We start from the raw sequence: 25,162 nt of genomic DNA on the forward strand, positions 1-25,162 counted from the left end.
GTAATCGAATCAATGTCTATTGGCGTTGCAGAACTGTTGTTATCATTGGGTTTTGGGATGTTTGTTTTGTTGTTTAAATTTATTCAGATCCATAAGTCATTTAATTAGTGGGGGAATGGAGGACGACCATGACATACCCCTCCTGTACCATGTCTATATGGGCTTGAGACGCCCAGATTTTCAATGAGGTTCCGTTCTAATTGGTACCCTAACTGCAAATCTTGGAACACCGATAGGCAAGCGTTCGCCTTAGGAATAGTTAAGTCGACTTTCGATTAATCGAGTTTTTGCAGTCAAAAGTCTAAAAATCGTAGTCGACTTTTGTCTGGAGGAAAAATCGCATACTCGATTATCTTGTGATTGATTTTCGTGTTTGCCCATAGATTGTTGACCTGGCGGTATTACAGTTTTGGCGGTTTTACAGTTTCAAAAGAAAAATCGAAAATCGTCAAATAATCGACTTGCTGCGGTTATGAAAAAGTCGAAAATCAAGTTTTAGGACAATTGAAATAACCGCCGGACCGAAAAATCGCATTTTTGCTCGCAGAGAAGAGATATGGTAGGAGCAATCATATTCTAAGAAAAAATTAGTGTATTTTAAAAATCAGAAAATATATATTGTTGGGGCAACAATATATTTGGAGAAATTATGTTTCCTGACACAAGAAAAGAGGTAAAAAATAAAAAAGGAAGCTATGAAAGTGTAAATGAAGTAATTGAGTAGAAAATTATAGAAAAAAAAATAGTTTTAATGGAGAAAAAGTTTGGGTGGTGGTGGTTGGTAGAATATTTGAAATACGGTTCACGTGTTCAGGTTGCGCTGTCCCAGCCACTTCAGATTTCTGATGATTTTGTAGATTACAGCAGGTTCCACAGCCTACGAGCCAGGGCTGGACATCGGCACAGGAGGTGGTCGATCGTCTCCATCTCCTCCTCATCCTTGCAGAGTCTGCAATAGTCAGTAACATCATCATCCCATTTGATGGTAAAGGCCCTGATATAGCAGTGTCCAGTGATAACTCCCGTCATTACTCTAACTTCAGCTTTACTCGAGTTCAACAGAGAATTCGTTCTTTTGACTGACAGAGACGACCAAATGGATCTTGACACGATGCACCTAGGTTCATTATACCATAATTCACTGGCTTTTTCGTCAACGTTTCAATTCTTTGGAAAAAGTGACAAGTGGGAGGTTTGATGGAGTCAGCGATTGCTAGATCTGTAGACTGCGATCCTCGTCTAGCTAATTCATCTGCTCTTTCATTACCCATATAGTCGCAGTTTTCTGGAACCCAGCATAGTCGGTAGCCGTTAGTTAGCGTTCTTAAGACTGTTCTACACTTAAGGACGACATCGGACTTGATGTTGCAGGATTTGATGGCTTTAAGAGCCACTTGACTATCCACAAAGATAGTCACCGGTTCAAAGATTTCTGCATCCAAACTTTTTATCAATTCCGCTGCCTTCCAAATCGCGAAGATTTCAGCCTGGAAAACTCTACAGTTCTGTAAGCGTACTCAAGACATAGCCTTTCAGAGTAGAACCAGCCCCCGTATCTTCCTCCATCTTGGATCCGTCTGTATAAAAAGCCAGACCGTCCAGAGGGGGGTTACTGCGGTTCCAGTCGTCTCTACTAGGGATACCGACATCTATATCGGTATCTATATCAAATCTTAGTTTTCCACGTTCGTTCACATTGATACCTGAATTATTCATGATACATCCATGTCCATAGGCACAATCACGCCAGAGATTCTGCTCATGCAGCATTAGGGCACTACGAGTTGCCTGACACTTAATGCTGAGGCTCAGAGGCCTTAGGTTTAGCATTGCGTTCAGAGCAGCTTGGGGTGTGTTCCTGGTGGCTCCAGTTATAATAATCGCGGCAGCTCTTTGCACCTTGTCTATTTTGTTAGATGTCAATTTTTGGCGCAGTAAGTGCCACCAAACAAGATAACCATAGGATAACATGGGTCTCATCACGGTGTTATACAACCAGTGTATAATCCAACTTTTCCCAATAGAATTCTTGCATGAATCAGTGGGTTTACTCCAAGGCCGTTAGCCTTGGCTTAGCGCGACAGCGTCGATAAGGCTCCTTGCATAAGCTCCGAAATGGTGGACCGAAACTTACCGGAAATCAGTAGTATGTATGTTTATAACAAGTAGTCACAATAACAGTGAGAGCATTCCACCCTCGGGAGTGTCTCTAGTTACTGTTTTCCTGATTTTTGTCTCCCCAATATTGGGGTTTATAATTCTGTTTTTGGCATATTATTTATCCAACAAGTTAGGGTTTTTAAGTGAGAGCTTTATGGATTCAAGTTCTACATTGTTGAAAGCTCCTTCTATGCCTAGAAAGGCAGCCAAGGTAAAGTTTGAGTTTTCCATGTTCCTCTCAAATAAACACCTCATGCAAAGCAGACTCCACAGATTTGCCTTTGATATATGTAGGCTTAGAGAGGTGGTGTCTACATGACTCCTTATCTCCAGATCGATCAGTCGTTCGAGAGTTTTAAGGAGAAAGGATGATGTACTTTGGTGCAGAGTGACTAGGTCGGCTCGGACTCCACACATCGCAGACACCCCCTCCCATCCCTCACTTGGGAATACGCGCCTAGTAGGAGAATGGCAAACTCACTACGTGGGTAACCTTTGGTCGGCCACAATCTCCCCTATATTCCTAAAAAGTTATCCGAAATTCGCCCTTTACATCATCCTTTTTTTATATGAAAGTTCCCTCTTAGGCATCCTGTCTATAAGAATACAGGATATTTTCATCATCCTAAGTGGAATGGGACTCTTATTTTCACCTTGTTTAAAGTTTCAAAACAAAAACAAATGACAACCGGCTTCTACGATAAAAAAAACATTCCACCTTTAACAGAATATACTCAACCCAGATTAGGTAACAAATACCTACCAATAGCTTTTAGCAATGAAAGCGAATCAGGTGGTGGTGGTGGTGGTGGTGTTATACTCCTCATCGTTGTTAAGGTGTGCACGATTCATTTCAAAATTTATTTCCAGGCTCGCTTTGAACTACCAATGAAGCAAAAAAAAAAAAAAAAACAAGAAACAAAATATGCGAGAACACCAAAACCACCATGTATGGCTGGCTCTTGAATGAATCGTGCCGTGCCGTGCCGTCCATCCATCCATCCAACCATTCGCCGTATCCATACAAATACATATCATGAAATTTCTGCGCATAAAAGAATATGCTCCACTACTACTATTCCTTTTTGTCTTGGTGTCAGTGTTGTCAATTAAGCGTGTTTTATCCAGATGAATACCCAACAAAATCAACTAGATGTCGTGCAATGTAGACTAGTGATTTGATAGAAAATAAAGTTGCAAAGATTTTTGCGTAAACTCAGGAGAAGAACATTTTCTAATGAGGAAGCAAATTCAGTTGCGATTGAATTAAAAAAAAAGTTTTTTTACAACTTCAGTTAATGCAAGAAAGCCATATTCGCATGCTACCTCTTAAATTTTGTTTCAAGTTTTGTTACTGTTTGAGGTTAAGGAACACTTTCCGAGTTAAAAATGGTAAAACTGCAAAAACTTTATGAAACTCTAACGAAAAGGAACAAAGCTATTATGTTTTTTTCTGGACAATCCCATGCTTCTAAAAATCCTACGGTTACCAACTAAAATGGCTGTGGTTCATGATAACTACCGAAGGAAGAGACTCACACTGGTCAAAAATTTGCACATCGTAACTGTATAAGTTAGATACGTTGGACTTCAACTTCCCGAGCCTAGTCGTTCACTAATGCTGATAGGCATCACCTCAGCAAGTTCCCTCTGCGGAGACCGTAGAGTGTTGATGCCAACGGGCGGTTGTTGTTGTTTCGCTCACTTTGATACTCTTGCTCTCACAGGAAATTAATTGTAAATGTAGTAGAAAACGACAACGATCCTCTGCGATCACTGCAATCCTTGTTTGCAAGAACCTCTGCGTTCACTTGTCGTCTAGCATTGAAAGCGAAAGCACAAAGGCCTCTGTCGCCACCCCAAATTACAAAGGTAATTTTGGTTGTTGTATTAGAAAAGAACATACTTGAAATCAATAAAGCCAATTATTATTTTATACAAAAGAATTGATACCGCTTTGTTTTTATTCATCTCTTTTCAATTTTCCCCACCAACGCCTCAAATAAACAGTAACATTTCTCTCAAACGTCAATTAATTTCGAATAGGGATAGGTTCTATTACAGCAGTAATCGACTTTTCGATTTTGGTCTTAAATTAAAAATGCGATTTTTCGGTCTTGCGATTATTTCAGTTGCCTTAAAACTCGACGTTCGATTTCATTATCGATTATAATCGACTATTCGATTTTTTTTGAAAGTGTAAAACCGCCAAGTCAACAATCTATGGGCTAACTCGAAAATCGATCACATATCGATCACATATGATATGAACAAAACCAGGGTGATATGACATGAACAAAAACAGGGCAAATGTCAAAAAGGACTATGAAAACGCGACAATACCGATTAGTAGTCAATGAGAGCCGTACCTAAAATTTTCTGAGCGACATTTTTGCAGAACATGTTGAAGCTGAAAAATGCCATCTTGTGGTACTTTTATTGTGTTTCTTGAAATAAAGGACGAAAAGGATATGGAAGGAAGCGAGTTAGAAGGTCGAAATATTCTACGAAAAAGATCCTCATTAGATTTGACTGAAGACATGTCATATCAAAAATAATCCAAAACAACAGCGAACAAAGATATAACGCTAATTTCTGATGGCTTATAGGGTCTGAGTGAAAAACTCATCACGCCATAACTCAAAAGTTCGACTCACGGCGGATCTGCCCTTTGGGGTTCTGTATATACTTATCAAGGGCTTTCACTTTCAAAAGGAATTTTCCACCCCCCAAAATTTCGGTTCACAGTGTTATTTGTGAGGACCAAAGGGGCCATAAGGCGTGGATTTGTTATAGATTTTTTTCTGACGACCAAAGAGGCCATAAGGTGTGGATTTTTTTATAGATTTTTTCTGACGACCAAAGAGGCCATGAGGCGTGGATTTTTTATAGATTTTTTTGTGAGGACCAAAGTGGCCATAAGGCGTGGATTTTTTTGCAGACTTTTGTGAGGACCAAAGAGGCCATAAGGCTTGGATTTTTTATAGATTTTTTCTGACGACCAAAGTGGCCATATGGCGTGTATTTTTATAGATTTTTTGTGAAGACCAAAGAGGCCATAATACGTGGATTTTTTATAGATTTTTGTGAGGACCAAAGAGGCCATATCGACGTCGTATGAACCACGAACTGTATCTGCTATACAACGACATCAATATGGTTAAACGTATCGAGATGCAGCGATTGCGTTGGTTGGGCCATATAATAAGAATGAGCGATGATGAACCCGCTACAAAGGCGTATAAATTCGAGCCACATGGCGGTGCACGCAGAATTGGCAGGCCAAAGAATAGATGGCGCAAACAAGTGGATGAAGAGATGACAAGGCGCGGTATTCCAAAAAGCGAAGCACTAAACAGAGAGAATTGGAGATCTTTTCTTAGTTCGGTCTATGGAACAAATGTTGTAATGGGCGCGTTTTTATAAACTTTTTGTGAGGACCAAAGAGGCCACAAGGCGTGGATTTTTTAAAGATTTTTGTGAGGACCAAAGAGGACAAAGGCGTGAATTTTTTATAGATTTTTTGTAAGGATCAAAGAGGCCACAAGGCGTGGATTTTTTTACAGATTTTTTTTGTAAGGATCGAAGAGGCCGTAAGGCGAGGATTTTTTTTACAGATTTTTTTTGTGAGGCCCAAAGAGGCCACATTGTTTGGATTTTCTATAGATTTTTTTAAAGACAAAAGAGGCCATAAGGCGTGGATTTTTTATAAATTTTTTGTGAGGACCAAAGAGGCAATAAGGGGTGGATTTTTTATTGATTTTCATAGATTTTTGTGAGGACCAAAGGGGCCATAAGGCGAGGATTTTTTATAGATTTTTGTGAGGACCAAAGAGGCCATAAGGCTTGGATTTTTTATAGATTTTTTGTGAGGACCAAAGTGGCCATAAGGCGTGGATTTTTTATAGATTTTTTGTGAGGACCAAAGAGGCCATAAGGGGTGGATTTTTTATTGATTTTCATAGATTTTTGTGAGGACCAAAGGGGCCATAAGGCGAGGATTTTTTATAGATTTTTGTGAGGACCAAATAGGCCATAAGGCGAGGATTTCTTATAGATTTTTGTGAGGACCAAATAGGCCATAAAGCGAGGATTTTTTATAGATTTTTTTTGTGGGGACCAAAGAGGCCATAAGGCGAGGATTTTTTATAGATTTTTTTTGTGATTTTTTATAGATTTTTGTGAGGACCAAAGAGGCCATAAGGCGAGGATTTTTTATAGATTTTTTTGTGAGGACCAAAGAGGCCATAGGCCTTGGATCTTTTATAGATTTTTTGTGAGGACCAAAGAGGCCATAAGGTGTGGATTTTTTATAGATTTTTTGTAAGGACCAAAGGGGCCATCAGTCGTGATATTTTATAGATTTTTTGTGAGGACCAAAGAGGCCATAAGGCGTGGATTTTTTATAGATTTTTTGTGAGGACCAAAGAGGCTATAAACCGTGGATTCTTTATAAATTTTTTGTGAGACCCAAAGAGGCTATAAGGCGTGGACTTTTTATAGATTTTTTTGTGAGGACCAAAGAGGGCATAAGGCGTGGATTTTTTATAGATTTTTTTGTGAGGACCAATGAAACCATAAGGCGTGGTGAAGATAGCATTCCCAATTCCTACAGAATACGTAGAAACAGATTCCCATCCTGCATCAGAGCCCTCATGCCACCCAGCATCTATTCAACTGCCCGTCGCATCCACGAGCTTAACTCCTATCGACTTGTGGTTACAGCCAACTGAAGTGACACACTTTCTTCAGCTGACAACAGCCATTACTATTTACACAACAACCGAAAACAACGACTCTTTCCCGGACCTCCCTCACAAACTTAGCTTATGGTAAATTTAATTTTTATCGCAGGTAGTCCTTATGTTTCTGAGTGCATTTATATATTGTTTTTTCGTCAACAAGTCATGCTTGCTGACACAAAGACCCACAAGTTCTTTAAAATACTACGGTGGCCAACTAAAATAGTGGGTTGGCTCGAAAACAATGACTCCCAAAATTACCTCCTTCGCTAAATTACCTCCTCCAACCCTTTTACGCTTTAATCCAGCATAAGGCCGGCCACTTCTCGGATCGTATTGAAATTTTAATAGCGTTTAAATAACTTTCTACCGATAGTTATCATATGTGACCATTGACCACACTGTTTTTGTCATTTTGCTCATTACTCCACCACTCTCCAGGCACCAGGCGAACATTTATTTTTATGCATCTTCATCATCCTTTTTCTTTGAATTTCTTCGATGTTGTTGTTTTGCTTCCATTTTTGTATTTTCCGGTCATTGTTTGGTTTTTCATTTCAAACATAAGCAGCGCCAGGCCAGTCAGTCACTCAGCCAAGCAGTCAGTCATGCGGCAACGCACATAACCACATTTCTTTTCAGTTCTTCTCCACTGTGTGGAGAAGAACAAAGCAAAAATGTGCAAATGTATAAACGATGACAAAAACAACAACCACATGAAAAGAATACGATGAAGGAATGAAACAAGTGTAATCCCCAAAAACAATTCACAATAGCATACAGAAGAGCTATCCAGTCAACCAGCCAGCCCCCAAATTACATTTTACAAGAGAGTTAAATACAGAGAGTGTGAGAGAGTAAAAATGTTTTGCAATCAAGGAACTGTGTGTGTGTGTCTGTGTTGGTGCAGGTTCCGGCGTCTGATACAGAGTTGCCAAAAGCTAAGATAAAACTATGTTCTATTTTGAGTATTATAAAAATCAGGAATATTCTATAAGCCGAAGTGAAAATATTATTTTTTGCAACTAATTACTACTAAGGGGACAGGACATAACGCCTAACGGATATAAGGCCGTAACGGATATTATGACCGTATCGAGATCGGGGGTGTTTTATACCGCCTAAAAATTAGCTATAATTTGCTTGTCCGAGGTCCCACAATCACCACCACCTCCAGCACCTCCATAGGGGTCACGACAGGGGGTGCTCCTGCACTTGAAGTGGTAATTTCACTACGATACGATTTTTAACCAATTGGCTAAGAAGTAATGTCATCCGGTACAATGGAATAGGTCGGTTCAGGAACTTTTCCGAAGGTTTAAGGTGAAGTATCTTGACTGGAGGTGTGGATACATGTTGTTCATAGCTTCCTCCTCTTCCCTCAAACAAATCGTAACCGTGACTTATATAAAGCTGCAAATACGCTCTTGAAAACCTTTCACAGCGAACTTCTATCAAACGATGCGGCTAAAGCTGCTGGGGAAAATGGTACTCTAGTCTGGGAAATATATGAAGACGTAATGATAATATTGCCAACAAATTTGTCTAGATGCTTAAACTGGCGAGGTATAACAATATAATGCACCATCAATAAGGTTATTTTAACCTATAGACCAAAGAATCGACAAACATACCTTGGGCTGCGTCGGATTGATTCCGAGTAATTTTCGACCAGGGGCCGTCACCTCAACAATTATGTTTTGTGTTCATATATTTTTTCACCATGGTGTGTCGGCAATATATCCCGTGATGCCTGCTCCGAACTCTTTTGGTTCGCCTTGCGATAGAGAAGAACTCCAGACTATGGATCTGTTCCGTTTGCCAGATCCGCATCCACCACATCTCAACATTGGTGAGATGCAATGGTTGTAGGAAATCGGTTCACTTCCGCGAATGAACTGGTCTTAACCGTTTCCTGGACCACTGTGATAGGAGTTATGTTGCTACTTGATACGCCAGATTTTCTCCCAGCGTGTCACCAACTTTGTCGTCGTCGGAATACCGGACACCCCCGCATCAGCAACAACAACAAACGCAGCATCTAACATGAACAAAAAAAGAAGAATCGTTTCTGCAATTCTGTTGCAAGGGTCTCCGTAAAAGAACATGATGGCCGCAGCGTTGCAAGAAACAAATCTCACCGTCAAATGTAGCTTGCAACATTGCGATGGTTACAACGTTTGGCAAAGGATTGTACAAGAAGCGCAGGAGGAGCATATATGTCTTCATTATACACCAGTTTGTCCAGTACAGACTACCTCGCTTGAGGTTGACTCTAGTGATCCGTACATGGAATGTATGAGGAAAGCGGTAATGTGTGCCGAGGTAGATTGGCTAAATGTGTACATACCGCCGATGAATACATAGCTGTGCCATGCGTTATATGTCCGACATTAATTCGCTTTTGGCAATAACTGTCTTGTGCTAGGGGATTTCAATGCTCATCATGAGCTTTGACATTCCCTCCTGGGTAATGATCAGAGGGGTAGAGCGCTGGCCGATAGCTACAGGTTTTGCACGGTGAATGAAGACGCTCCTACGAGGATAAGAGGAGATTGCCCAGCTCGCCAGATATGACCATTGGTCATCATGTCTGATAAATGACGTATCCTGCCAACCCGTCATTTCCCCTGGCTCAAACCATATTTCTATCGTCGTCTCCGTAAATAGAACACCCGATTTCATAACTTCTGAACGCTGAACGGCAAGGGTTCAGAGATTTTACCAATCACCGCTTCAGAGAGCTGCCCATTCTCTCAGAACTTTCTAGGGCATCATCACTGCAGCAGACGCTCGATACATACCTGCTGGTTGAATACCCGAAATAAGACAAAAATTCCCAGCAGAGGCGACGGGACTAGCAAATGAGCGTGATGACCTTCGTCGTACGAACCCTGAAGATCCGAGAGTTAGAGAGCTTACTCTTGAAGTCAAGAGGCTAGTAGTCGAACATAAGCGGAAAAGGTGGATTGATCCCCTGAAGCAATGCATCATTGGTACAGGATTGTGTAAATTTGTGGGACACGATTAAATCACTCGCAAAATCGAATCCGGGAAAGAAGGATGACAGAATGGCTGTTACTTTCAACGGCGTGACAGTAACTGACCCAAAGAGTTGCGTGAGTTATTTTAACCGGCAGTTCGTAGAGCACCCCGAGAGTGGTAGGGCGAAGAAGAGTGTGCTACACCGTATAAGAAGAACTCTGCCAGCTGAGGAGGCACGAACACAATTTACGATGGACGATGTTGCAGATGCCATTCGAAACGCGAAATCATCCAAAGCGTTGGGGCCTCGCCGAATATCGATGGTAATCCTTAAGTTAGTGGAATGTTGGCAGGGTGGTCCCGCTACTGAACCTTGGCAAGGATGCCAGAAGAGGTGAATCGTACAGGCCGATTTCACACCTGTCGCCAGTAGCAACGATTTTAGACGTTCTATGAGAGATGAGAAACATTTTCCCAGTTGACCAACAACAGCACTACACCCCAACAACATTACACGCCATATCCACACAAATCAGTCGAGTACAGAACCAGAACAGACCGTGCGACCGAAGAGTTTTGGTGGCGCATGACCTATTGAAGGCCTTCGATGCCATGTAACCAACTATATGTGTCTGCACCAATCGTTCGTGGTATTCAGGAAAAAGAAGTGGAAGATCCGTAGAGTGAAATAGGTTGTTCCCCAAGTCGGGGTTATATCTCCTGAACTGTTTAACTGAAATTCTACACCCTCCAGACGGCATAATGTGTGTGAATGATCGCACGATTTTTGTGTCGGATCCTTTCTGACTTAGTGCAATTCTTCCATCTGAGGAATATGAACGTATTCGTCGCTAAATCCCCTGCCACACTGTTCACCATCTGGACGGCTGAAATGAGGCTCTCCCTGAGCATATTGATCAATGGTGCCCTGATTCCGACCACTAAATAACTGAGGACTTCAACAGGTACCAGTCGGTCATCTACATGAGGATACGAAGATTTTACCTGTACATCAGCATAACAAGATGTGGACCTCCTTGGTTGTTACTCCCGTGAGCATCTCTGTCACAATCTACTAGTCTGGAGAGATCTTCATGATCTGCAGTGCAATTCTGTAACTAGTTAACGACAGAATTACCGATAATCGTCGTAATTGCAATTGTTTTATTACCGAGTATTTTCGGTACATTAGCGACCAAAATAAAGTTGTCACTAAGTTCTGAGTTTTCATTCAAAATTGTGCATTTTAATTTTACCGATTTTCGTAGGTAACCAAAAATTAGATTTCCCCTAGTTTCTCATAATACAAAGCAGCAGGACCAGACCAAATCTTCCCGGCCTTACTTCAAAGGGAGGTGAACTATATATCGTCGAAGATGGTTGGAATCTACAACTCTTGCTTGAAATTTGCGTATACCCTCACAACCTGGCAAGAGGCAAGGGTAGTCTATATTTCCAAAGGCAACTTACGCAATACCAAAATCGTATCATCCGATAAGTTTAACTTCATTTTTACTCAAGACAATGGAACGGACGGTCGACAATACAAACAACATGCATACGTCAAAGGCAGATCAGTGGAAACAGCATTACATGACGCAGTGCACCATATAGAGATAACCTTCGAAATGAAGATGTATACCCTCGGTGTGTAATCGACATCGAAGGCGTCTTCCAACAACGTCAGCAATGAAACGCTGATCCACTCCTTAGACGAGTCTCAGGTAAACCCGAACCCTGAGAAACTGGATGAACTGTATGCTGTAGAATAGATGGACAAGCTGCGCTCTACATGACGTGACAAAAAGAGACAAAGTTGGTCAGAGAGCGCCGCAGGGAATGAACAATATGCTATGGAATAGATGGATGAGCTGCGCGTTACTTGACGTAACATAAAGAGACAAAGTTGGTGAGAACGCCAAAGGGGAGATCTTCCCGCTTGGGCGATGGGCTAGATCAACCTGTAGGAGGTCTATAGGCTTAGAATGGGATTTCAATCCAAGGATGATACACTGGCTAGACAGAGGCGTAATTCTAACATACGCCTTGTGGTATGGTGGACAGCTACGGACAAAAAATGCCATGTGAAAATATTGCAAAAAGTCCAAAGAATGTGCTGCTTAAGCATGAGTGCAGCAATGATCACTACACCAACTAGAGTTTTAGACATAATTTTGTTTGTTCACCCCATAAAAATCCAGGTACGGTATGAAGCAGCCATCGTAGCTATTAGACTTAAGTCGATGAGCGAGTAGATCGAAAGAGAACACCAAACATACCACCAAAACATACTACGGGTCACAACGAGTGAATCAATAGATCATTTTGTATCAGACGGTATACCTGAAAGAAGTGAAGTCGCTATATGTGAAGTTTTAATATCAGAAAGAGACATGTGGATTGATTTAACCCTAGCGCAGATGCCAACTGGAAGCTGTGGGTTTACAGATGGCACTGTGCTAGGGAGAAGGAAGGACTGGATCTCTATATCGTTTACCAGGAAACAAGAATCTCCCTTCGACTGTCAAATCATAACATAACACAATCCTCCAGGCCGAAATCCGAGCGAATACAGTGTGTCTGAACTGGTTTAACGCTATCGGAACTTGTGCACCGACAGTGCCTTCGAATATATACAAAGTTTGGACAGAATATTATGAATGCCAAAATTTGGACCGATTCGGCTGATCCTTTAGAGGGCTACTTCTCAGGAAGTATGGACTCGCCCCTAATAAAACTTCTACCGTCGTAATGAGAGCAGCAAACACATGTTGTTACAATAAAAATCGAAGCGATTCGAAAGAAGGTCATAAACTTAACTTTTCTGAAATTTTATGTTAGGTAACCGAAAGATTGGACCGATTGAGTCCATATTGGAACCTCATCTGTAAATAGTAGATATGTCACGATGTGCAAAGTATGAACCAAACCAGGTAACTCACTTCTAGAGTTATCGTGCGCAAATTTTTCCGAACATTTTCAAACTTTTGTGGATGAGGTGCCTAAAGGTGTGGACGGATATGGCTCATCTTTGATCTTAAATTAAGTTTGAACAAAATATAACGATGGCCAATTTTGTCAGGATGTATGGATTTCCCCCTGATGAAACTTGTACCGTGGTATGGGGGGCAGTGAATACAAGTTGTTACAACAAAAATCAAAGCGATTCTAGAGCAGGTCCTAAACTGAACTATTCCGAAATTTTGTGTGGGAGTTAACCGAATGAGTTGAACTTCATCTACGTCTGGTACAAATTTTACGATGTGCAAAGTATGGACCTAATCGGTTACTCCCTTCAAAAGTTATCGTGCGCACAAATTTTCCGAACATTTTCGAACTTTTGTAGGGCAGGTACCAGAAAGAGTGGACCGATATAACCATCTTCGATCTTAAACTAAGTTTGGAAAAAATATTACGAAAGCCAAATTTTTGACCGAATCGGTTGATCCGTTCGAGAGTTATCGTGCGCTCCAGCCAGCCAGACAGACGGACGGACATTGCTAAATCGACTCCAAATTGTCTGAAACGGACTACGACCAAACATACTTGGGGTTCAAAGCCATTATTTTGATGAGGCACATTTTTCGGTCGTATCCTAAAGCCTAAGGATATACAAATTCCAAGTTCCAATTAATTGGAAACACGTTAAGTAATGCAGCGTGGTATTCTGGCATAAGTCATCTGCTGTTAATGAATAAAGAAGGAGAACGAAACAATGCGCCATACTGCTTATCACTTTTCCGATTATTTCACGTGTTTACAATTAAATTGGAAATAGGATTTTCAAATTGGAATATTTTGCTTCCTTTTTTAATTAATGCTGAATTTGCAAATTTTCAAAATGTGGCAACCCTGTGGCAGAAAACAAACCAATAATGATAAAAACAAAGACAAACTAAAATACTCAATAAAATAAGGGGGGGTTAGAGAGCACAATTCACGGGTATGAAATGCGAGCATATGTATTTTGTACAGAGTGATAGAGAGCAGCAGTCCACAACAAAAGGAGAGAAGCATACGAAAAAGGGAGAGAGAACATAAGAATCACAAAAAAGACCGCAAAATCCCAATGTCTGGCAGGCAACGGCGGCGCAACTGAAAACAGAAGCATTTTGTGTGTGTTCTCGCGACGAAGAAATTCTTCTTCAAACCGATAAAATAAATTTGTGTAAATAATTGTACAAATATAACTAAATAATTAAGAATACCACAGCAACAACAACAACCAACCAATCAATCGATCATCAAATTAAATTGTGTGGCACACCGAAAAGAAAATAAACAAAACAACCACCAATCGGAAAGAAAGAAATAAAAGAATAGCTTCTTTTTTCCATGAAAATTATTTGCAAATAATCATCTTGAGTCCATTTTCCACCAAGAAAAATTAAAAGAAAAATAGATAAGGCGTCCGAAAAAAGTGAAAAAGTTTCATTGTTTTAAGGGGCAACTTTTTGAGCCACCACCAACCATCCTCATCATCATCAGCATATTTAGCCTGCTCCTAACCAACCAAACCTTTGCGTGAAAAAAATCCCATAAACGCGAAAAAAGCCAAAATCAACAACAACTGCGCCAGGTTTTTGTCATATAATTTAATTATTTTTCTTCTTTCGGTATTATATTTTTTTTGGTGTGAATGCGAGTGAGCGCGAGCAACGACGCTGCCTGCTCGACGACGGTGTTGTGTTTTTTACTAACAAAAAAAATAAAGTGTATAAAAAAAATTCTGTGTAAATTTTTGTTAATATCCAAAAAGAAAAATTAAAAAAGCAAATAATTTGTGGCGTTTTGTAAAATTTTGTATGTGAAAAAAAAATAGTTTTATTTTTCGAATATAAAGGAAATTCTAAACGAAATTCCTGGTTTTCTAAAGAGTGCTGCTCTCTAGCGTTTTACCCCATACACGGCGGCTACCTACTACCCCCGGTTTTCGTACGTCCCAAAATAATAAGATTTAAGCAACGCTTTTATTCTTCTTCCACATAAAACAAAATAAAAAATATTTATTGTGGTGGGACGAAGCGGTGAAACAACAAATCTTTTCCGACAACATAAAATACAGGCAATCATACAATCCAACTAAACGACCGACCCAACCAATCCAATCAACCAACGAAATTGCAAGGGAAATAACCTTCAATTTATTTTGCTGCTGCCTAAGCATTTTTTGATTGTCATCATCCGCAACGCCGTTCGTTGTTGTCGGACAACCACAACGTCTTTAGAAAACGGTAAAAATCAATTCCAAATAAACTAAAAAAATAATTAAAAATAAAAAAAAACAAAAATAGTTTTGGAAGCAAGGCTCCCAAATCCATCTAAAAATTTAAAAGATATTTTTAACAAAAAGGACTTGTTTTTTTTTCTTTTCTTGAAATTTCCTTTGCATTCCATTTCATTTCATTTCCATTTCATTTTTTCCCTTTTCTTTTAATTCTGATTAGAATTCTAAACACCACTTTGTATTTTCACACAGCCACACTCACACACCAATATTTGCCGTTGTTCCTTTTTAATTTCATCATTCTTGTCCTTTTTCCATTCTCTCTCTTTCCAATTTCCTTCCACATATCCTCTTTTGTTTGCGTCTTTGTGCATGTGTTGTATGCCGCTGTGCTTTGTCCACTGTCCATTAAAAATAACTCATTCGCATTTTCTTTTGAATTTGTTTCCTTTTTTGTTGTTTTCATTTTACTGCTCTCTGAGATTGTTTTGCTGGCTGCTCTCTTTTGACGCCATATTTTTATGATTGTATTTGCACAGCTATGGGTAATTGAAATAGCATAACAAACCGGTAAACATGACTTTATTTACACAGTTCCGGTTTTAGTGAAGCGGAAACTGGCCGAAGAAGGGTTAATATTTCCGGTTCCCCCCTAAACTGGTTTTAAGATCATTGCCATTTTATAAATAAAGAAGTAATTACATAATTGAGAAATTCAAAATCAAAGATGAACAACAAAATAAAATCTCATCTGAACTTAATTATGAGATAAGGATAGATTAATTTATTTTGAAACAAGTGAGCCAAGCCTATAGTCGGGTCGGGGCCGATTATGTAATACCCTACACCACTACCCCCGTTCATAAGCTTTTGACTAATAAAATTCAAAATATTAAAATTGGGATAGCTTAGCGCCTTTGTTCATTAACACAGGTCAATTTTTTTGAAACGCATTTAAGTGCATCGACAGTACAACCCAAATAAAAAATGGAAAAGTGGGATGTATGCCAACCATCAATAGGCTTCTTTCTCTGTTAGACCCCCATCAACCCCCAAAACTTCGTGAGGATCCGATCAAAATTTCGTAGTGTGATTGCACAAAAATGAAAAAAGGGATGCATTACCGACTATTGCGATATCTCTGTTGTTTGACCACCTATGACAACCTACTTCACATCGTTGTAAAGGTGATATTTTCTACTTTCCTTGCCAGGTTTTGCTTTCGATACCTCCTACAGAAGGGAGATACTAACTTTGGAATAAAACGTTGGTCTTTTTTCCAAATATTTTTTTTCACATTCCGACCCATGAATAATTTCCGCCCATTATCAAAAATCAAAGGGGTTTTTCCTCTGTGTTGTTTTCCTCACTAACACCCAAAATTTCGTGACGATCCAATTAAAATTGCGACCTGTAGCGTGATTTCCAAAAAAGTGGAAAAATGGGATGTTTTGCCGACTATTGTGATATCTCCGTTATGTGGCCACCTACGCCAACCTACTTTGCATCGCTATAAAGATGGGATTTTCTACTTTCATAGTCGGACTTTGTTTTTGGAAGATCCCCAACCGAAGCTGTGATATTCGTCATTATTATTAAAATCGCAAAAATAAAAGGTTGGGTTCTATTAGCGGCTATTGCGATATATTCGTTGTTTGATCACCTACTTTACATCATTAGAAAGGCGATATTTTCTACTTTCATGCTTTTGGTATACCTAATATTGAAGCTGAGATATTCGCTTAGGAAAAAAACGTTGTCTTTTTCTCCAAATAAGTTTTTTGTCCATTACCACCCCTAAATATTATCCGACCATCACCAAAATCAATAGCCTTCTTCATCTGTGTGACCCTCATTAACCCTCAAAATTTCGTGACGATCCGATCAAAATTGCGACCTGTAGCGTGATTTCTAAAAAAGTGGAAAAATGGGATGTATTACCGACTATTGCGAAATCTCCGTTGTTTGATCACCTACGAGAACCTACTTTACACTTACTTTACCTACTTTGTCAGGTTTTGCTTTTGGTATACCCCATATAGCAGCTGAGATATTCGCTTTGGAAAAAAACGTTGTCTTTTTATCCACATAAGTTTTTTGCCCATTCCGACCCCTAAATATTATCCGACCATCACCAAAATCAATAGGCTTCTTCCCCTCCGGGACCCCCATCAACATCCAAAATTTCGTGACGATCCGATCAAAATTGCGACCTGTAGCGTGATTACAAGGTTTAGATGGACAGACGGACGGACGGACGGATACACATAGCCAGATCGACTCAGCTCGTCAAGACATTCATTTTGGTATATATAAGTATGGGTCTACGACCATTATTTCGATGCGTTACAAACTTTTTGGCCAAAACCAACTTATAATACCCTCCCCACATAGTGGTGTAGGGTATAAAAAGCTTGAAGGAAACTGGTCCCGTTTAGAGCCACCTCTCAAATGGAGCTGAAATTGTTACAGTAAGAATTCCTTGGGACCCTGATCACAACGATATATCCATACTTACCGAGCTACACAGTGACTCACAGTCAAAAGTGTCTACTTGAGTTTCTTTAATTAAAACTGCGATTGCTAAGAGTTAATCAATGCGATTTTATTCTTTTTATACCCTCCATATTATGATAAATTTGTCATTCCGTTTGTAACAGATCGAAATATTCATTGGAGACCCTATAAAGTATATATCGTCACCATAAATGCCCGAAGACGTATCTCCAAAAAAGTCAAAATTCTTTTTTTCATTGTATCTAATACATAAGACTAAAATACATGCAAAATTTCAAGCTTCTACGTTCAAAAATAACGATCCTATTCAAGAAATGGCATTTCGGAAACATCGGATAACGTTGCGGATCCCAAAACCAAGCGTTTCCAGTTTTAGTTTCGTTGCTTACTCCCATTCGTATATGATTGATAGTATCCCAAATACTCGGTTATAAGATTAATATTCCATAAAACAGTTTTTCATTTTAAATTATGATTTTGTTAGTTACGTCATTGGGCATTTATGGTGACGATATATTCTTGATCAGTAGTGCGATTCTCTAACTAATTTTTTGATTTACCGACAATTGTCGGTAAAATTAAAACGTAAAATTATGAATGAAAAGTTCAAATAAAAGTTGACAACACTCTTGCCATCGGTAGAACTTTACGACTGCTTTTTATTCGTCGCTAACATACCGAAAAACATCGGTAATTACCGAAATTGTAAGCATTTTAATTTTACCGACAATTGTCGGTAACTCAAAAAATGAGTTAGAGAATAGCACTACAGGGTAAAATTCAAGTCGATATACCCATGTCCGTATGTTGAAATCAAGATACAGCTCGCAATTTTTAAGATAGAGCTTTCTAATTTGGTATAGAAGTCTATTAAACCTAGGAAGTTTGGTATTGCAAATGGGCTATATCGGTCCACGTTTTGATGTAGCCCCCATAGAACGGTGCCACCCGATTTTCGACATTTTTAAGGTTTTAGCTTCATTATCACACCGAAATGGCTGAAATTTGGTAGGGTAAGTGCACCTAATGTCGGCATGTACCAGTAGTCGGCACCTTTTGAATTTGAACTCAAATAACTAAAAATTAAGAAAACAAAATAGGAAAATAATCTTAAAAATTCTTCAACAATATTGTCAGCTAACTTTATATAAAATTTCATTGGGCTAGGACCAATTTTTATATCGAAATTTAAGTTTTTGTCAGTGAGGGTTTTTCACCACAACCGAAAATGCATGTTTCTTAAGAAAAAAATTGTAGAGATGTTAACCTTATAAGCTCTGTAATTATTTTAAAATGAAGAAATTTTCCACAACATTTTTGTTATATAGGTAGAGAACAGTTAAAAGAACACTTCAGAAAAAGAAATTTTTAAAAAATATTTATAATTGTGCAATTTTTGCTGATGCCGACTTTAGGGACAAAAAAAATATAAAATTTGCCTGAAGTCGGCATGGGGTTATAAACATTGATTTTTATCGATTACTTTTAGCTAAAAATTATAAAAAATACTAAAGAAATAGTTTAAAGGCTAATTAATAAAAAAATAGTTTCAATTTGAAAGGAACTTTAGCGATTTTAAGCAATATTAGCCATGATTTGAAGTACGTACGTTGTGGGGTGCCGACAACTGGGTAATAGATGCCGACTACTGGTACGAACTAATTTATTTAAACAATATGTTTAAATTCCCTTATTTTTTGAAGTAAAATCAATAGAAACGTATGTAATAAACTAGAAATGTATAAATAACTAATGCTTAAGCTATAGTTCTTTCAAATATTTAAGAAAAAATGTAAAGTGTGCATTTTTTCTTTATTTAAATATAACATGCCGACTACTGGATCATATCATGCCGACTATTGGGGAATGGTGCCGACTACTGGTGAAAAAGCAGTATTTCACTAAAATTGTATTTTTTGCATGTTGAACAGAAATAATCAAAACAATTGTTTATATAATCTAAAACTACACAAAATAACGAATCATAACAACTTAAATTCAATTTGATTGGATATTTAGACTCGGAATGACATACGGCTGAAGATACGAGAATCATTAAAGTGCCGACTACTGGTGCACTTACCCTACTTAGTCTTCGTTTGGGGTATAAAACTTTTCCCCAAAATGTTGTCGGTATAGCTCCACGCCTTCCTAAAGCCCCCATAGAACAGTACCGAATTTAATTCTGAGCTAAATCTACTATAAGCTAAAATTGGTACCACAAAATCAACATTTGGAAAACCCAGAATGTTCGAGTACAATGTCAAATCTGCCCTGCTGTATGGATGTAAAACGTTGAAAGTTACCTAACGATACGATTACGTATATCTAGGCTACGTGCTGGGCGTCTACGGCGAGCCAATCACATGTATGTGGGTTCTGAAATTCTAACAACCTCCTCCGAACTTGCCACATCCACCTTCAGTCCAATGAACACACTAACGACTAAAAAATAATTTATTTTTCACTCGATTTTACCCTTAACGCATAGACGAATAAAGACATAGACGCCGGAATGCTATCACCGAGTATGTTCGAATTGAGTGTGGTAAAAATACAAGTTAATAAATATTTTATTCTGGCAAAAGATTACATGGGGATAGTTTTTGATGGGAACTGTATCCTCAGATAATTTCCAAGAAAATATTGTCATTTTCCCCAAAAATCTTCGAACTTTTTTGAGTTTTCGGGTTTGAGTTACTCGACCGCGGAAAAATTGAGTAATCCGTCGTCTGTATGTTCATTAGTCTATGCCTAGAGTTAAACTCTTACTCTATTTTGAGCATTTTCACTCATACTCTTTAATTTTTAAACCAGGAGTACTCGCGAGGGTTGCCAAATAAAACAAAAGAGTGGAGAGTACATTTCTTGTAAAACTCGTACTCTTCGAGTACTCCCACTGGCGAGTAAAATCGCGCAAACCGGCGCTCTGACCAAAACATTGATCTATGACAAAAATTTTTGGTAAACAGAATTCTGAAATCCGTAGGTAACGTTAAGTGGGTGTTATACCAAAATGTGGACCGATAATTCAGGACGTGGACCGATAATTCAGGAAGAAATATCAGGCTGTGCAAAGTTTCGACCAAATCGACCGACCAAATTATCTGTACCTTTTTTCTTTGGAAACTTCGGCCCATTATCTTGGTACATATGAACTTCCCAAGAAAGCTATTCTTATTACAACAAGTAAAAAAGTATCAGTCGGCTTTGCCGACAGAGATATACCCTCAGCCTGTGTATATTGAAACAATTTTTTCCAAAAAACGCATGTATTTAGGGAGTTTTAAAAATTTTGGGCGTTTGAACTGAAAGAATGGATCTCCAGCCACTACATATGGTACCATAGGGGTTTTTTAGAACTTCAGGGATGTTTGCTCAAGAAGTATGAACTTGCCCCTGAAACAACTTTTACCATCGCAATTGAGACAGCAATGCAAGTTGCTTCAACAAAAATCAAAGTGATTCGAAAGCAGGTCTTAATGTGAACATGTATCCGAAATTTTGAGTGGGAGGTACCGGATGTAGTGGACAAATATAGTCCATATTTGAACCTGATCTATATCTGGTAGATATATTAGGATGTGTAAAGTATGAACCAATTCGGCCACTCTCTTCAAGAGTTATCGTACGCACAATTTTTCCGAACATTTTTGAACTTTTGTGGGGGAGGTACCTGAAGGAGTGGACCGATATGGCTTATCTTCGAACTTAAACTATGTTTGGACAAAATATTACTAAGGCCAAACTTTGGACCGAATCGGCAGACCTGTTCGAGAGTTATTTTGCTCTCCAACCTCCTCACACGGTGTCATAGGGTTTTTTTTTTGCAACTTTCAGGCTATTTTCTCAGGAAGTATGGACTTGCCCCTGATGAAACTTATACCGTCGTATGGAGGGCAGTGAATACAACTTGCTAAAGCAAAAATCAAAGCGATTCGAGAGATGTTCCTAAACTGAACTTTTCCAAAATTTTGTGTGGGAGGTACACGACGGAGTGGACCGATTGAGTCCATATTAAAACCTGATCTAAGTCTGGTACACGCTCCACGATGGGCAAAGTATGGACCAAATCGGTTACACCCTTCAAGAGTTATCGTGCGTACAAATTTTCCGAACATTTTCGAACTTTTGTGGGGGAGGTACCGGAAGGAGTGGACCGATATAGCTCATCTTCGAACTTAAACTAAGTTTAGACAAAATATTACGAAAGCCAAAATTTGAACCGAATCGGTTCATCCCTTCGAGAGTTATCGTGCGCTCCAGCCAGCCAGACAGACAGACTGACAGACGGACGGACATTGCTCAATCGACTCCAAATTGTCTGAAACACATTTCGTCCAAACATACTTGGGGTCTAAAACCATTATTTCGATGAGGCACATTTTGCCCGTATGAAAGTGTATATACCCTTCATAGCCTAAAGGCTGAGGGTATAAAAATAAGAACCACGAGAACTATTCGCAATAAAATTAAAAATGTATCCGCAAAAATGTTTTACCACAAGGATTTGATGTATGCTTTGAAGAACTGTATAGAGTGGTATAGACCTTTCTTTGTCGGCTTCTCGATGCAGCTTTTCCAATTCATACGATTTTTCAAAAATGTTCGCAAAAGTCCAGTTGAATATCAGCGTTTTAAATGTTTGCAGAAGACAACTTCGCGGATAGTGTTGAAATTTTGATAGCGGGTAGGTCACGAATACAACATTATATTATATTTTTTTTTTGATAGGTGAAGCCCAGAAATGTTCCAATATTTAGGGCCACTCCATTATACATAGTATTTCTGGATTTTGCTGTAAACTGTGTTAATTGGATCTGTCAGTGGAATAATTAGGTGGTCCACTGTTTATGATACCTACCCCACACGCCTTAAAATTATGTTGGAAAATTCCAAAATTGTTTACATCACCTATGAAAATGTAACATTTTTCATATTGAGGATCGATCTGTTCATAGGATATTGGTCCACAATTCCTGTTATTATTGTCCTAAAACGGACTGATTCTGTTTTGCTTACTTGAAAAATATTCGATTCCTTTTGGTTTACAAATGAACAAAAATATCAATAACAAGTAAAAAAGTATCAGTCGGCTTTGCCGACAGAGATATACCCTCAGCCTGCGTATATATATTGAAACAATTTTTTTCCCAAAATACGTATGTATTTAGGGGGTTTTAAAAATGTTGGGCATTTGAACCGACAAAAATGTTAATTAGGATTGAAGATCAAAAGTTTTGCGGAGGATATACTAAAAGGAATGGATCGACATTGACCGTTATGGAAGTGGATCTCCAGCCACAACATATGGTGCCATAGGGGGTTTTTACACTCTTCGGGTTGTTTGCTCAAGAAGTATGGACTTGCCCCTAAAAAAACTTTTAAAATCGTAATTGAGGCAGCGAATGCAAGTTGCTCCAACAAAAATCAAAGTGATTCGATATTAGGTCTTAAAGTGAACTTATCCGAAATTTTGTGTGGGAGGTACCGGATGGAGTGGAAAAGTATAGTCCATATTTGAACCTGAAATTTAATCTATGTTTGAACAAAATATTACTAAGGCCCTATTTTGGACCAAATCGGCAGATCCGTTCGAGAGTTATCTTGCGCTCCAACCACCTCACACGGTGTCATATTGGTTTTTTTGCAACTTTCATGCTATTTTCTCAGGAAGTATGGACTTGCCCCTGATGAAACTTGTACCGTCGTATGGAGGGCAGTGAATACAAGTTGCTAAAACAAAAATCAAAGCGATTCGCGAGATGACCCTAAACTGAACTTTTCCGAAATTTTGTGTGGGAGGTACCCGAAGGTGTAGACCTATTGAGACCATATTGGAACCTCATATTACGCTAATGGAAAGTTTACGCTAGACAAAGTATGGACCAAATCGGTAACTCCCTTCAAGAGTTATCGTGCGCACAAACTTTCCGAACATTTTCGAACTTATGTGGGGGAGGTACCGGAAGGAGTGGACCGATGTAGCTCATCTTCGAACTTAAACTAAGTTTGGACAAAATATTACGAAAGCCAAAATATGAACTGAATCGGTTCATCCGTTCGAGAGTTATCGTGCGCTCCAGCCAGCAGAACAGACAGACGGACAGACAGACGGACGGACATGGCTAGATCGACTCCAAATTGTCTGAAACACATTTCGTCCAAACATACTTGACGTCTAAAACCATTATTTCGATGAGGCACATTTTCATCGTATCAAAGTGTTTGTACCCTCCTTAGCCTAAAGGCTGAGGGTATAAAAACGGGTGCTTGGTAGTAATTCGAACGAATTTGGTTTCGATTCATCTTAAACAAAACAGGCCATCAAGGAAGGCTGCCAATGTTAGGACCACTCAATTATTCATGTTCTTCTCAAAGCGCCCTACATGCACCGACATAGTGTTGCCGCTTCCATAGTCAGTAGTATCACCCGCAAAGTTTGCAATAAAGAAAATTGAGTTTTTGGATGAGAGCGGGGAAGAGAAAGTATAGAGGGAAACTTTCCTCGCCGCTCCCTCAAAAAAAAAAAAAAAACACAATTTTCTTTACTGCAAAGTTTGCGCGTGTGACTACTGATATACAAAAGCGGACTAAAATAGAATACTTATGAGGCATAGTAATGAAATACATCAACATTGGTCCATATCGGTTCAGATTTGTTATAGCCTTCAAATTTAATATGTGTTATTTTCTTAGACCCCTGAGTAGCCACACCACAAAAATCGGTTCAGGTTTGGATATAGGCTTCATATATATATATCGATTTTTGTAAAATTGAATAGGCCGATTTATAGAAAAATCGGCGAAAGTATGAATATACACAAATGTCAACCGATTTTTGTCAATATCGATAAAACCGATCAGGGGCCTAAGCAAATATCGCATATTAAATTAAAATTGACCGAGTTATAGCAAAATCGGTGAAAGATATATATACGAGGGCTATATCCAAATCTGAACCGATATATCTCAGAAGGTTGCAGGGATGTGCAGAAAGTTTTTACACATTTCGCTTCGAAAGAGATGTCCAATTAACGGAAATCAAGGTGGCAATCAAAAGTTCTACTCTACGAAATATTAAGAATTTATATTATTTTACCCTCAGTATTTATGCTAACGAGAGTATATGGGAAATGTTGCCAATTATTTCATATTCCATTTCCAAAAAATTGAATTTTTTCTTTTCGCGCTACATTAACGATTTTTGGTACATAGGTTCAGAAAAAATTCCCCAGAACAAATCCACTCGCGAGCAAATTTTTGGTTGTTGCGGACAAATGTTATCGCGGTTTTACTTCTGCTTTTCAGAAAAAATTATTATGAAAACGCTAATTATTTTATTGAGCACAATTGTCGCTAAAAAGTTATCACGAAGTGACGTCATTAAGTAGATTGCATAATATTTGTATTCGCGGAATTTACAAAAAATTGACAAAATTTTAAATGTAATCCGAATTTGTTGAAAATATAGGTACATTTACCCGTCAAAAATTCCAAAAAAGTAACAGTTTTAAAGAAAGACTTCACG

General features: G+C 38.8%; 1 protein-coding gene across 6 annotated transcripts in view; it reads left to right on the forward strand.

Moving 5' to 3' along the window:
• Positions 1–25,162, forward strand: part of LOC141404703 (maternal protein pumilio-like) — a 551,168-nt gene that overhangs the window by 20,833 nt on the left and 505,173 nt on the right. For 3 of the 6 annotated variants that reach the window (XM_073988330.1, XM_073988340.1, XM_073988352.1), the window contains exon 1: positions 13,915–15,121. The exons of the other annotated variants lie outside the window; for them this stretch is intronic. The gene's annotated coding sequence lies outside the window, so the exon portion shown is untranslated. Of the gene's footprint in view, positions 1–13,914; positions 15,122–25,162 lie in introns of those variants that run through there. 6 annotated transcript variants of the gene reach the window in all.

The sequence above is a fragment of the Musca autumnalis genome, unplaced genomic scaffold (assembly GCF_047663935.1).
Source record: "Musca autumnalis isolate F117 unplaced genomic scaffold, ASM4766393v1 scaffold_1, whole genome shotgun sequence".
Taxonomy (NCBI): domain Eukaryota; kingdom Metazoa; phylum Arthropoda; class Insecta; order Diptera; family Muscidae; genus Musca; species Musca autumnalis.